Here is an 11,923-nt window from a genome sequence, read left to right as displayed (position 1 = left end):
ATATATATATATATATAGAGAGAGAGAGAGAGAGAGAGAGAGATCATGGTTTGGGTAGCAAGCCAATACCTCATCTGCATGAGCCCTAACTGTCCCCAAAATGCATGATTTCTCTTCCACTGTATAACACAGAGACAACAAAACATGCAGATCCTGCCAAGTTAAATCATAGGTCAGAGTTAATTTCTCAAACTCATCTATGAATTTCCTGGGATCTTCAAAGAAATAACAAAACTTCTCTTTACAGAGCCAAATGAGACATAGAAAAGAGAACATGTGCTCTCACAGTACCTTCTTCCCCATTTGCCACCTATCTAAGTGGATGAAAGTTTCCCCTTGGAAGTTGATAGGAGGCTCCACTTTGAGTAGTACTTGCTGGGCTAAGTTTATTAGGGAGTGGTGGGTATAGAGTGGGACTAGATGGATAAGGAGGAGGGGACGAAGGGTTCTCAATAAAACTTTCAGATGGACTACAGGGAGAAAGGATCGACACATCTGAATCTTCAGAGCTGACAGAAGGAAGTTCTGCTCCACACAAAACTGCCCCCGGAACTGGCGGGGGGTGGGGCGGCTTGCATTAAAGGATTGTCTATTACGTCCAGCTCTTTTTCTTCTTTTCCTCTCATCAAACATTCACATGCCTGCTGCAGGGTTTTATCCTGACTGAGCAGCAAAAATGCTTGAACATATGGTATTTTATTCCATTTTCTCTCCTGCTTACAAAACAAATCGAGCTGTAATATTAAATTCCATAGTTCCAGTAAGAGGCCATTTCTCTTGTTTTTCCAATTAATACCAAGGTCAAACAGTATTTTACGGAAACCCCAGTTTTCTCTTCTTAAGTCCATTCAGTTTAAACTGGTGCCAATGTTCAAGAATACATCCTAGTGGTGAGTTCTCTGGAATTGATGCTGTGGTTCCCATCAAGGAAGCAGATGCTGTTCAACGAAAAGTTCCAACTTTTCTTTTTTGGGATCGTATTGTCACTGGCCAAGTTCCACTTAAAAGGATGAGAGGTTTTCTAAGGTCAGCTGCATTAATGAGGGGGTCCTTGCCGAAATTTGAATTCCCTTATTTGCATTATCCAAATAATTTAAGTGAGCCAAGCCCTGAATCTTAGACTTTAAGAAAAATGTCAAATAAAGCAAAGGAACTTGGAGAGGATTTAGATGGGAATCACCAGAGCAAGCAGGAACTGGGCAATAGCAACAGTGTGGATTGAACAAGCAAAGCCAGTCTGCCCAAATCCAAGAAAGGAAAGAAGTTGTTTTGTTTAGTGTGTAAAATGAAACAAAACAGCAAGGAGAAGAGTCCCCTGATTTCTATCCCAGTGCTTCTTGATCACACCTAGTTGGCAAAGCAGCAACAGACAACCACATCTATCTAATATTATTGCTCTTAGCTGTTAAACATCGAGTCTCAATCAGCAATTCTAAAGACAGAGCCTTTAACGCTTTTTGTTCTGAATGTTTCACAAGCAAATGGACAGAAATCAGAAGGCACATAGGAAAAGAGTAAAATCCCTAAAGACCAGTTAAATAAAGTCTCCTGAAAGTGACGGTGAAACAGAGAAAGCAACCAAGAAATTGATTCATGCAGCAAGGAGGACAAGGCAGATTAATGCAAAGAGCACAGCCTGCAGTGCCCAACCTGTTTTCAGTCAAGAAGGACTTTATTGAGAGGGGTCTCTAACCCCTTAAATCTTAGAAGGGACTCTAACACTCCTAAGTTGGGCCTCTAACCTGAGGTCAGTCAAGCATCCTTGCCTTTTATTAAAAGAGGACACTATCCCACTCTGTCTTAGGAGAGACTCTAACTCCTCTCAGTTGGGCCTCCAATCCAATCCCATTCTTTACCCAGATATATGCACCCTACTTACCCAAAGTCAGCCAATTGGTGTACACAGATGATTTTCCTTTGGGTCAGGGGTCTCTTCAGTATCATTCTTGCCATGGTCCACCAGAAATATTTTACCAGAAAGCGGTCTTGATCCAGACCCCAAGAGAGTATTCTTGGATGTCGAACAAGAAATAATTCAGGGAAAGTATGCAGTGTGAAGTAAAAGCAAGTTTATTAAGAAAGCCAGGCATGGTGGCTCATACCTGTAATCCCAGCATTTTGGGAGCCCAGGGGAAAAGGCTGCCTGAGCTCAGGAGTTCAACACAAACTTGGGAAACATAGTAAGAACCCATCTCTACAAAAAAATAAAAACAAACAAAAAATACATGCCGGTAGTCCTAGATTGAGGAGGCTGAGGCTGGAAGATTGCTTAACCCTGGGAGGCTGAGGCTGCAGTGAGATCGGATGGCACCATAGAACTCCAACCTGGGTGACAGAGCAAGACTCTGTGTCAAAACAAAACAAACAAGCAAAACTCTCACATTCAGACTTCGAGCTAGATGACCCTGTGATTTCTCATTTAAATAGGACACTTTGAAAGTGAAAAGGGGTTCTGCAAAAAGCTATACCGGCTCAAGAAACATAAATTGGTATTGTGTGAGGACTTGGTAAAAATTATGGCACCCACTCTTCACTGATAGCCTGCCTCTAGTTTCCTCTGTCAAATTTGCTTCCTTAAACATCACTTTCAGCATGGAATCCCTTATGCTCAAAAAGCCAGCAGCTATCTGTTTGCTGGGAAGTCAAGCAAAAAACCTCTTACCAGATTTCTGAGGTACTTTAAAATCTGACCCTTCCTTAGCAAACCTCAATTGCCACTGTGCCCAGCATGCTCATTGTAGTATCCTTGCTGGGCTTGCTGAGCACAGGAACTCACGTGTCTTGTAACCACTGTCTCCAGCACCTGCCTAGCCCCCAGCACTTGCACAGCCCCCAGCACGTAGCAGGTGCTCCAGTATGAGAATGCTAAGAAGGGCTCTTGGCTTTCCATAGCATGGAGCACACTCTTTCCATCTGCTCTCTGCTCTCTTGCACCTAAGATGCCTTGCCATCTCTCCCAGACCCACTTAATTCCTACCAAATTCCAATCAAGGTGCCAGCATGTACACTCTCCCCTACCTTCCATTGGCATAAGATGAAATAATGCTTTAAAAAATTTAGATGTATACAACCCATTCCAAAACGAGGAAAATCTCGTGAAACTGAATGCAGAGGAAATTCACATTGATAGGGCAGGGGGTTGAAGTCACATGGCCCAAGGGCGCTCATGGCCAGACAAGGGATGATGGTGGGTCCTGGGCTTCAGCACTGCCTGGGAAGGTCTTCAGGGCCCATGGTGGGACACTGGAATCTCTGTGTAGCCAGAGCCCCCGAAGTGAAATAACTCCACTGGAGAGCCCAGAGGTGGGTGGCAGCTGGGAGTGAGCAGCTCTGGGAGGAAACAGAGGCCGCCAAGCATAACAGGAGTCAAAACAGAAGTGAGGCTGGGTGGCACAAATGGAGCACTTCCCATCTAGGGTGGGAGTCTGTGAAGGTTAATTTTATGTGTCAGTGTGACTAGGTCATAATATCCACATATTGTTCAAACATTAGATATTTCTGGGAAGGTATTTTTTAGATGAGATTAACATTTAAATCAGTAGTAAGCCAGATGTGTTGCTCATGCCTATAATCCTGGTGCTTTGGGAGGCCAAGGCAGGAGGACCGCTGGAGGCCAGGAGCTGGAGACCAGCCTACGCAACACAGCAAGACCCTGTTTCTGCAAAAAATAAAATAATTAATTAGGTATTGTGACATGCACTTGTAATCCTTGCTACTCTTAGCTATTCAGGAGGCTGAAGTGGGAGAACTGCTTGGGCCCAAGAGTTCAAGCCCATCTTGGGCAATGTAGCAAGAGCACATCTCCAGAAAAAAATTTAAAAATTAGCTGGGCATGGTGATATGTGCCTGTAGTCCCAGCTAGCCAGGAGGCTGTGGCTGGAGGATCACTAGAGTCCAGGAATTCAAGGTTACAGTGAAGTATGATTGTGCCACTGCACTTAAGCCTGAACAACAGAGTGAAACTCTATCTCTAAAAAACAAACAATAAATAGATCAGTAGACTTTGAGTATAGCAGATTATGCCTCTATTATGTAAGTTCTGCCTATAGGTGGTCTTTGGACAAAGTACAATTCATCCCTGGGTCTCCAGCCTGCTGGCTTACCCTACAGAGTTTGGATTTACCAACCCTCCACAATCAGATGCACCAATTCCTTAAAATCTCTCTTTCTCCATGTAAATATCTCCTGTTGGCTCTGTTCTCTGGAGAACCATGAGTATTACAGAGTCCTAAATCACTTAATGTAGGACATAGCCAGTGTTTCCAGACCAGGCTGTTAACATCCAGGTTGTTAAGATGGAAAGAGTTCAGCACCGAATGCTGAGCAGGATGAACTCAAAAACCACCATAAAACCTCACATCTATGTGTAATTGCTCATTTATTGGGAGCTATCGATTTAGTGATTTATTGCCAGGCTCTGTTCTAAGTACTGGAGATCCGGTGGGGGAACACTCACACACATATAGGATGTATGTAGAATATGATACATATATATGTTTTTTATATAAATATACAACTTTAAATTCATGTGTAGATAAGTACTATGAAGGAAAAATAAACAAATGGTCAGGGAAAGCCTTTCTGAAGAGGTGGCATTTAAGCTGAGACAGAATGAAGTAGGGGACAAGTCAAGTGAAATGACTAAACATGGATAACAAAGGGGGAGGTCTTATAAGCAAGCAGGAAGAAAAGACTTGCCCCTCACAAAACAATGGTAAATTGGCAGCTGCCACTTCAGCACTGAAGGTAAATACTAGAATAATTCCTTCCCCAAGTAAAGTATTGCTCAGGAGTGACAGTGAGATGGACACAGCCAGACACCAGGGCTAGGAAGATTGGCTGTCTGAGTACCTTCCTGAAAGAACTACTGAACTTTATCTATTTCCCGTAGGAGAAAATGAATCCAAAAGGTGTGGAACAGAAAAACAATGGTGAACAAAGAAATTATTACAACGTGTCCAAAATCGTAAGTTACATTTTCCCTGTATTTTAAGTCTTGTGCATAATATACTAGATAAACACCTGGAAGATGGGAAATAGGTGAAATTTGGAAAGATGTTAAAGTGTCTAAGGCCTTTGTCTTGAGGAGGAGGGGGTTAGAGATTCTGATTCCATTTAGACATGGTCACAGTACATAGCTTCTCCTCATTCTGCACAGTCTAGATTGGGTTGGATTGAACCTTCTTCATGAGTCATCTCTGATAACCCAGCTCTCTTTCATTTGTCTCCAGAACTCCTCTAGCAGTTTTAGCCTGTCCATACAATTTAGCCCTTAGCCACACAGTGTCACTTGTCTACATAGTGCTGAAGGCTCAGGCTCTCAAGTCCCCATTGATTAATTGGCTGGAGTGGCACTGAGAAAAGCACCTGACTAACACCTGCTTCTGATGCACCATTACCTAGCTTTGTGAGCTTGGACACGTTGCCAGCCACTCTAGGTTTCAGAGGTTTTTCAGTCGGTAAAATGAGAGGATATAGTGAGATGGCTGCTAAGATTTCTTCTAGCATAAATAATCTATCTTGCTTCTTCCACTCCTTTCCTGCATTTCCTGGAGAGGAACTGTCCAGAAAGGTCACCAGGTGATGACCTACCTAAAGAGTGAGACCCTGTCTAACAGACTAAAGTGCAGTGGCATGATCATGCCCATTGCAGCCTGGATGTCCTGAGCTCAAGTGATCCTCCCACCTCAACCTCATGAGTAGCTGGGACCACACCCAGCTAATTTTTTTTTATTAATATTTGTAGAGGTGAGGTTCCACTATGTTGGTCAGGCTGGTGTTGAACTCCTGGGCTCAAACAATCCTCCTGCCATGACCTCCCAAAGTATTGGGATTATAGGTGTGAGCCACCGTGCCCAGCATCTGTTGCATATTCTTTTCAGCTTCCTGTCTCCTGCACACGGACTTTCTCCCTAGACACTGAACCAGTGACTTAATCTACCCTTTGACACCTGCCTGATCCCTTAAGTCTCACCCAGATCCCCCACAATGGCACTGATGTCCTACTTAGGTGCTGGCTTCTGCTCCAACTGACACCTACCTGGGTCTGGGTTACTTCCATGCTTTCCCCTTCTCCTGGGTTGTCAGTCTTTTCAGCTCTTCAGATCCCATGTGCTCACTCCTTGCATGTAATACTACACGACAGCAAAAACATAGATTTATTAAAAGCAAAGACCTCAGAAACTACAGGGGATGTTGAAAATTTCTTCAAAGACTGTAAGGTACACCTCTATACCAGCCTGCTCTCTCCCAATACCTTTCTTTATAGGTCAGGTATTAACAAGGGTCAGAGGAGGGGTATGTTGTATGGGAACAGTCAGCTTTCTTCTTGAAAACACTGATGTGCTTCTACACTGCTGCCTAGACTCCCTTGGGTGCATATTCTTAGGCCTTTTATCAGAAACAATGTTTTCTTATTTGGTGACAACTTTTGATGGGCCAGATATATATTCCAAAGTAAGAGTTACAGCAAGAGACAGCATATACATATAAATTATCTATTGCTGCCTAACAAATTACCACACACTTAGCAACTGACAAGAGTACACCTTTATTGTCTCACAGTTTCTGTGGGTCAGGCTTCTAGGCTTGGATTACCTGAGTCCTGTGTTTCAGGGACTCTCACAAGGGTATAATTAATGTGTGAGCTGAAGCTGTAGTCTCATCTGAAAACTCAACTGGGGAAGGATTCATACCCAAGCTCACATGATTGTTGGCAGAGTTCAGTTCCTGGAATGTTGTTGGACTGAGGGCCTCTGTTCCTTGCTAATTGTTGACCAGAGGCCACCCTTAGTTCTGTATGCAATGTAATAATGGAAACGAAATCCCATCACCTTTGTCACATTCTGTTGTTAAAAAGGAAGTCATAGGTCCTACTCACACTCAAGAGGAGAAGATCACATGTGGTACAAACACCAAGCAGTAGGGATCCTGGGGCAGTAAAATATAGTGGTGAAGACACGGACTCTGGAGTTGTCTGCTTTCAAATCTCAGACCCACCATTTAGTATCTGTGTTTCAGTTTCTTCTTTGTGTAACAGGGATAATAATACTAGTTGTGTTATAGGGTTGTTTTGAGGATTAAATGAGTTATTATATAAAATTTCTTAGCACAGCCTGGCATATAGTAATTGTCATGTTACTTCTAATTACTGAATTTTCTCTTTGTTGCTATTTCTAGAGAGGAGGGCATGGCAGCTGGGCAATGTTTGCCTTCTCTCTAGAAGATTTTACACTCTTAGGCAGTGGTGCTTTTCAATCATCTCCACATACATATCAAGTATACACAGTGGTTTGAAGATAATTACAAATAAGTCTCATGTTATGCATTTAACAAATTGCTTCCTATTGATTTATGTCAGGTTACTCAAGGGGAGGGTGAGAGCCCACAAATGATAAGTAAAGTGACTAGAGCCAACAATTCAGATAGAAGAGTCTTTGGGGGCAATTTGATATCGTACAAAGTTCTTTCATCTTTAGGAACTGTTAAGATTGGACCATCAAATATTTATGGGCTTTAGCAAAAGCTGTTGTCCTTCAGCTAGCTTGTGGAGTCTGTTACATGAGTTCTGAATTAAAACTATTGCCTACGGTGGGCCTTTCGGAAGGGTTCTGTGTAGAAAATGATCTTTAAAGATACTTTAGCTTTGTAATTGAAGGAGTAGATGGAATTGGCCCCTGTGGCAGCCTCCAGGTAGGAATTGTAATAACTTTGTTTAAAATAGTGATATGATGTATTAGGAAGAAAAGGAGGTTTAAACAAGCCCAGAAAAATCATACAGTATTGTGATATTATGAAATATGTGTTTGGTCTTTGTCCCAGTTTTCTGGTATAAAGTTTCTAAAACCCTTTGTCCTGGTTTCCTGATACATACTCCTAAAGCCTGAGTGATAAGAGTGTCTTTTGCATGTTATTGAGCTGACTCAATAACATAGGTGGCTGGGGGCCCCTAAATAGCTTCAGGACAGGGGCTGGTCATTGGAAAGACCAAGGCATTGAAGATTGGGCCTTTTAGCCCCAGCCTCTAACCTCAGGGTTGGGGAGAGGGACTGAAGGTTAAGTTGATCACCAGTGGACAGTGATTTAATCAATCATACATTGGTAATGAAGCTTTTAGTTTGGAAAGTTTCTGGATAAACACGTGGAGGTTCCTGGAGGGTGGTGTGCCCAGAGAGGACATAGAAGCTCCACATCCCTTCCCACATACCCTTCCCTACACACCTCTTCACCTGAATCCTCCGTAATGTCCTTCATAATACACTGGTAAACCTAAGTGTTTCCCTGAGTTCTGTGAGCTGTCTTAAACTTGAGGAGGGGGTCATGGGAATCCCAATTTATAGCCAGTTGGCTGGAAATACAGGACACAACTTGGGTCTTGTGATAGGCATCTAAAGTAGGGGGCAGTGTATGGAACTGAACACTTAACCTGTGGGAGTTTCAGAATTGGGTTGAATTACAGGATACTCATTTGGTGTCTTCCTGAGAATTGCTTGCTCGGTGTGTGGGGAAAACTCCCACATATCTGGTGGCAGAAGTGCTGGGTGAGAAAAACACCAACACCAACACTGTTTTTCCCCTATACCTAATAACTATATTTCACCAAATTAAGAAAACATTCAATAGTAATAAAGATTCCAGAATTTAAATAGCCAATGATGTTGGAATAATCACCATGAGTCACTATTTTTAGAAAGTTTGACAAAGGACAGATTTTGTCTAGTACCATACCAGTAGTGCAGGCTCACGGTGTTGTCAGTCAAGACAGATGCATATGCCTGTCACTAGGATAAGTGGCAAAATGACAGAGCTGAGCTAGCAGATGTCAAATGCTTAGAGTAAGTGTGTCTATTAGGATTACATTTAGCTGCAAGTAACAGAACACCTAACTGACAAGGCCCAAACAAGGGAGGGGTTTATTTGTCACATGCAACACAAAGTCTGGAGGTAGGTGATTCTCGGCAAGTATACCAGTTCCAAATGTCATCAAGGACAAGTTCTGTTTATCTTTCTCTTCTGTCTTAGCAAGTGGCTTTCATTTTCATGGTCTCCAGATGGTGGCTGCGTCCCCAGGTGTCATCGGGGAGGGAGAGGCTGAAAGGCAGTAGGTAAGGAGCTGTGCCCATCCCTTTAAAGAACTTCCCTCAGAGCTCTATCTCGTGACTTTTCCTTTTATTATGAAGACTAAGCTCTGATTATTATCATTATTTTTTGAGACAGAGTCTCACTCTTCTCACCCAGGCTGGAGTGCAGTGGCGCAATCTCAGCTCACTGAAACCTCTGCCTCCTGGGTTCAAGCAATTCTCCTGTCTCAGCTTCCCAAGTAACTGGGACTACAAGTGCATGCCACCATGTCCAGCTAATTTTTTTTTGTATTTTTAGTAGAGAAGGAGTTTCACCATGCTGACCAGGCTGATCTTGAACTCCTGACCTTATGATCTGCCCGCATCGGCTGCCCAAAGTGCTGGGATTACAAGCATGAGCCACCACACCCAGCAACAGCTCTGAATTTTTTTTTTTTTTATCTTGGCCAAATTCCTATCTAAGGGGTCTGGGGAGTCATGCCCTATAAACCATAAATTCTCATCAGCTGGGCATTTGTTAACCCTATACATTGTGATTTATTTTCCAACTTGACTCTGGCCTAACATTATGTGGCAACAAAGAAAATCAACATATTTTACTGCTAAAACATGTTGAAATGGCCCTGCCAGATGTCCTTTGTGGGGGAAAATTCACATCTGTAAGGAATCTCTATTAATATAGCTAGACATTTTCCTTTCAGGCCCATCCAATTCTGGATAGATTAACTGAGAGTCTAACACCTTTTAAAGGGTCTGGATAGGAAACATTTGTCATCTATTGTTTCTAAGGGCAGCCGCTATGAGACTGCCAAAGAACCTTGGTCTCCACAGTCTTATCTTGACCCAAACATTTCCTTTCTATTAATCTCATGTCCTTAGACAAAAACTCAACCAATTGTCAATCAGAAAATGTCTAAATTCACATATAGCCTGGAAGCTGCCCTCCTTCCCACCCGTGGCCCTCCTCTTCCGTCCCCCCAACCCCCCGACTTCCCCTCACCCCTGGCTTTAAGTTGTCCCACCTTTCTAAACCAAACCAATGTATTTCGTAAATGTATTTGATTGATGTCTCATGCCTCCCTAAAATGTATAAAACCAAGCTGCACCCTGACCACCTTGGGCACACGCTCTCAGGACCTCTTGAGGGCTGTGTCACGGGCCATGGTCACTCATCCTTGGCTCAGAATAAATCTCTTCGAATATCTCATGGAGTTTGGCTCTTTTCATTGACAATTACATGGGCCAGAACTGTGTAACATCACTACTGCTAGCCACCAGGTTGCCTGGGAAAGAATATATTTTATTTTTCTGGCCTCTGTAGGAAGAGGTAGGGGAAGGTAGGTTGTGAAGGGTTTTTGAGTTTCTGACTCACAGAGGTTACCACAGTAATTTCTAGAGCTCTGCATACAGCTTGTCATTCTTGTTTGCATATCTCAAGCTGAGTTTTCAAATTATTTCTTTTGTCTATGAGCAGGAGACAGAGATGTCTTATGGCGGCATTAGAGAATTGGATAATTTAATAATTGGCTGAACCACGTGTGTAAAGAAAAACCTCATATCTGGTTACACCCATATCAGTGACCACAAAAGTATTCCTACCACTAATCCTGGGTGCAGTCATTTGGACAATACAACTTTTAGTAAATTCTGTCTTAGTTCCTAGTGGTCAAGAGGAATGAACATAAATAGTCTTGTTCACAAAAGCCTGTCCTTTTAGAGTGAAGGCCATGACTTGTTTTTATTCTTTCTCTCTCTCTCTTTTCTTTTCTTTTCTTTTGAGGCAGAGTTTTGCTCTTGCTGTCCAGGCTGGAGTGCAATGTTGTGATCTCGGCTCACCACAACCTCTGCCTCCCGGGTTCAAGCAATTCTCCTGCCTCAGTCTCCCTAGTAGCTGGCATTACAGGCGCAGGCCAACCATACCTGGCTAATTTTTGTGTTATTTTTTAGTAGAGTTGGGGTTTCACCATGTTGGCCAGGCTGGTCTCAAACTCCTGACCTCAAGTGATCCACCTGCCTCAGCCTCCCAAATGCTGAGATGACAGGCGTGAACCACTGAGCCCAGCTGTTTTCATTCTTTTAGAAAATCCAGCAGCCGCCAGCTAGGACATGGCAGCTCTCAATCAATACCTCATTCAGGAGGTACGCAGTCCCTTCCTCTCTGACTGTCTCCCATGGTCACAAGGCCAGGGATAACAAAGCGATTGACTTGCCTGCGACATTGGCCCTCTAGCATATAGCATTAAAATTCTATAAACTGCTATACTACTGCTTGGTTTCCATCAGAAGGTGAGATGTGCTCATCAAAATACCCAGTGTAAATATCTTGCTTCATATCTTGGCAAAGTGCCCCCTCACTTTTCTGTATCACCGTATCATGTGCCCTGCATAGGGAACATTTATTAACTCATTTTGACCACGGCTGTTCTCATTTCCCACAAATAATCAAGGTAAATTGCAAGGATCTCTTTCGTACTGCAAAGGAAGGAGGACAGAAAAAAAGAGGCTGAAATCTGAATTTCCTTATGGAGGGGTATGTGAGAAAGGCCGTGGGGCACACATGCATGTCACAGTCAGCTGGTTATGGTGAGAGGGAAGAGGGGTTGGATAGGAAAGAGAACTAATTCTGTAAAGCTTAAATAAATACCCTGGCCTGATTCCCACTTAAAAAGACGCCAAGTCTTTGAGGAAAATACCTAGCTGATCATTAAGCAGGCTGGCAGAGTATGTGTAATGAGACTAAAATCATGCGTTCGCCTCAGCATTTAGTCAAATTGCTTTGACACTTTATTGACAAGAAAAATAAAATGGTTAAATGAATCTATCCTACAGGTGGAAGGAGAGAT

The 11,923-nt window shown here is 43.0% G+C and overlaps 1 long non-coding RNA gene across 2 annotated transcripts in view; it reads left to right on the top strand.

Moving 5' to 3' along the window:
* The window catches only part of LOC116561743, a 119,887-nt gene that overhangs the window by 8,898 nt on the left and 99,066 nt on the right, over positions 1-11,923 (top strand). For both annotated transcript variants that reach the window (XR_004273581.1, XR_004273580.1), the window contains one exon: positions 4,892-4,966. This is a non-coding gene — a long non-coding RNA (uncharacterized LOC116561743). The remainder of the gene's footprint in view (positions 1-4,891; positions 4,967-11,923) is intronic.

This window comes from Sapajus apella, unplaced genomic scaffold, assembly GCF_009761245.1.
Source record: "Sapajus apella isolate SASKATOON/1434 unplaced genomic scaffold, GSC_monkey_1.0 scaffold30, whole genome shotgun sequence".
In the NCBI taxonomy this organism is placed as follows: Eukaryota; Metazoa; Chordata; class Mammalia; order Primates; family Cebidae; genus Sapajus; species Sapajus apella.
This window is presented reverse-complemented; position numbering and strand designations above follow the sequence as displayed.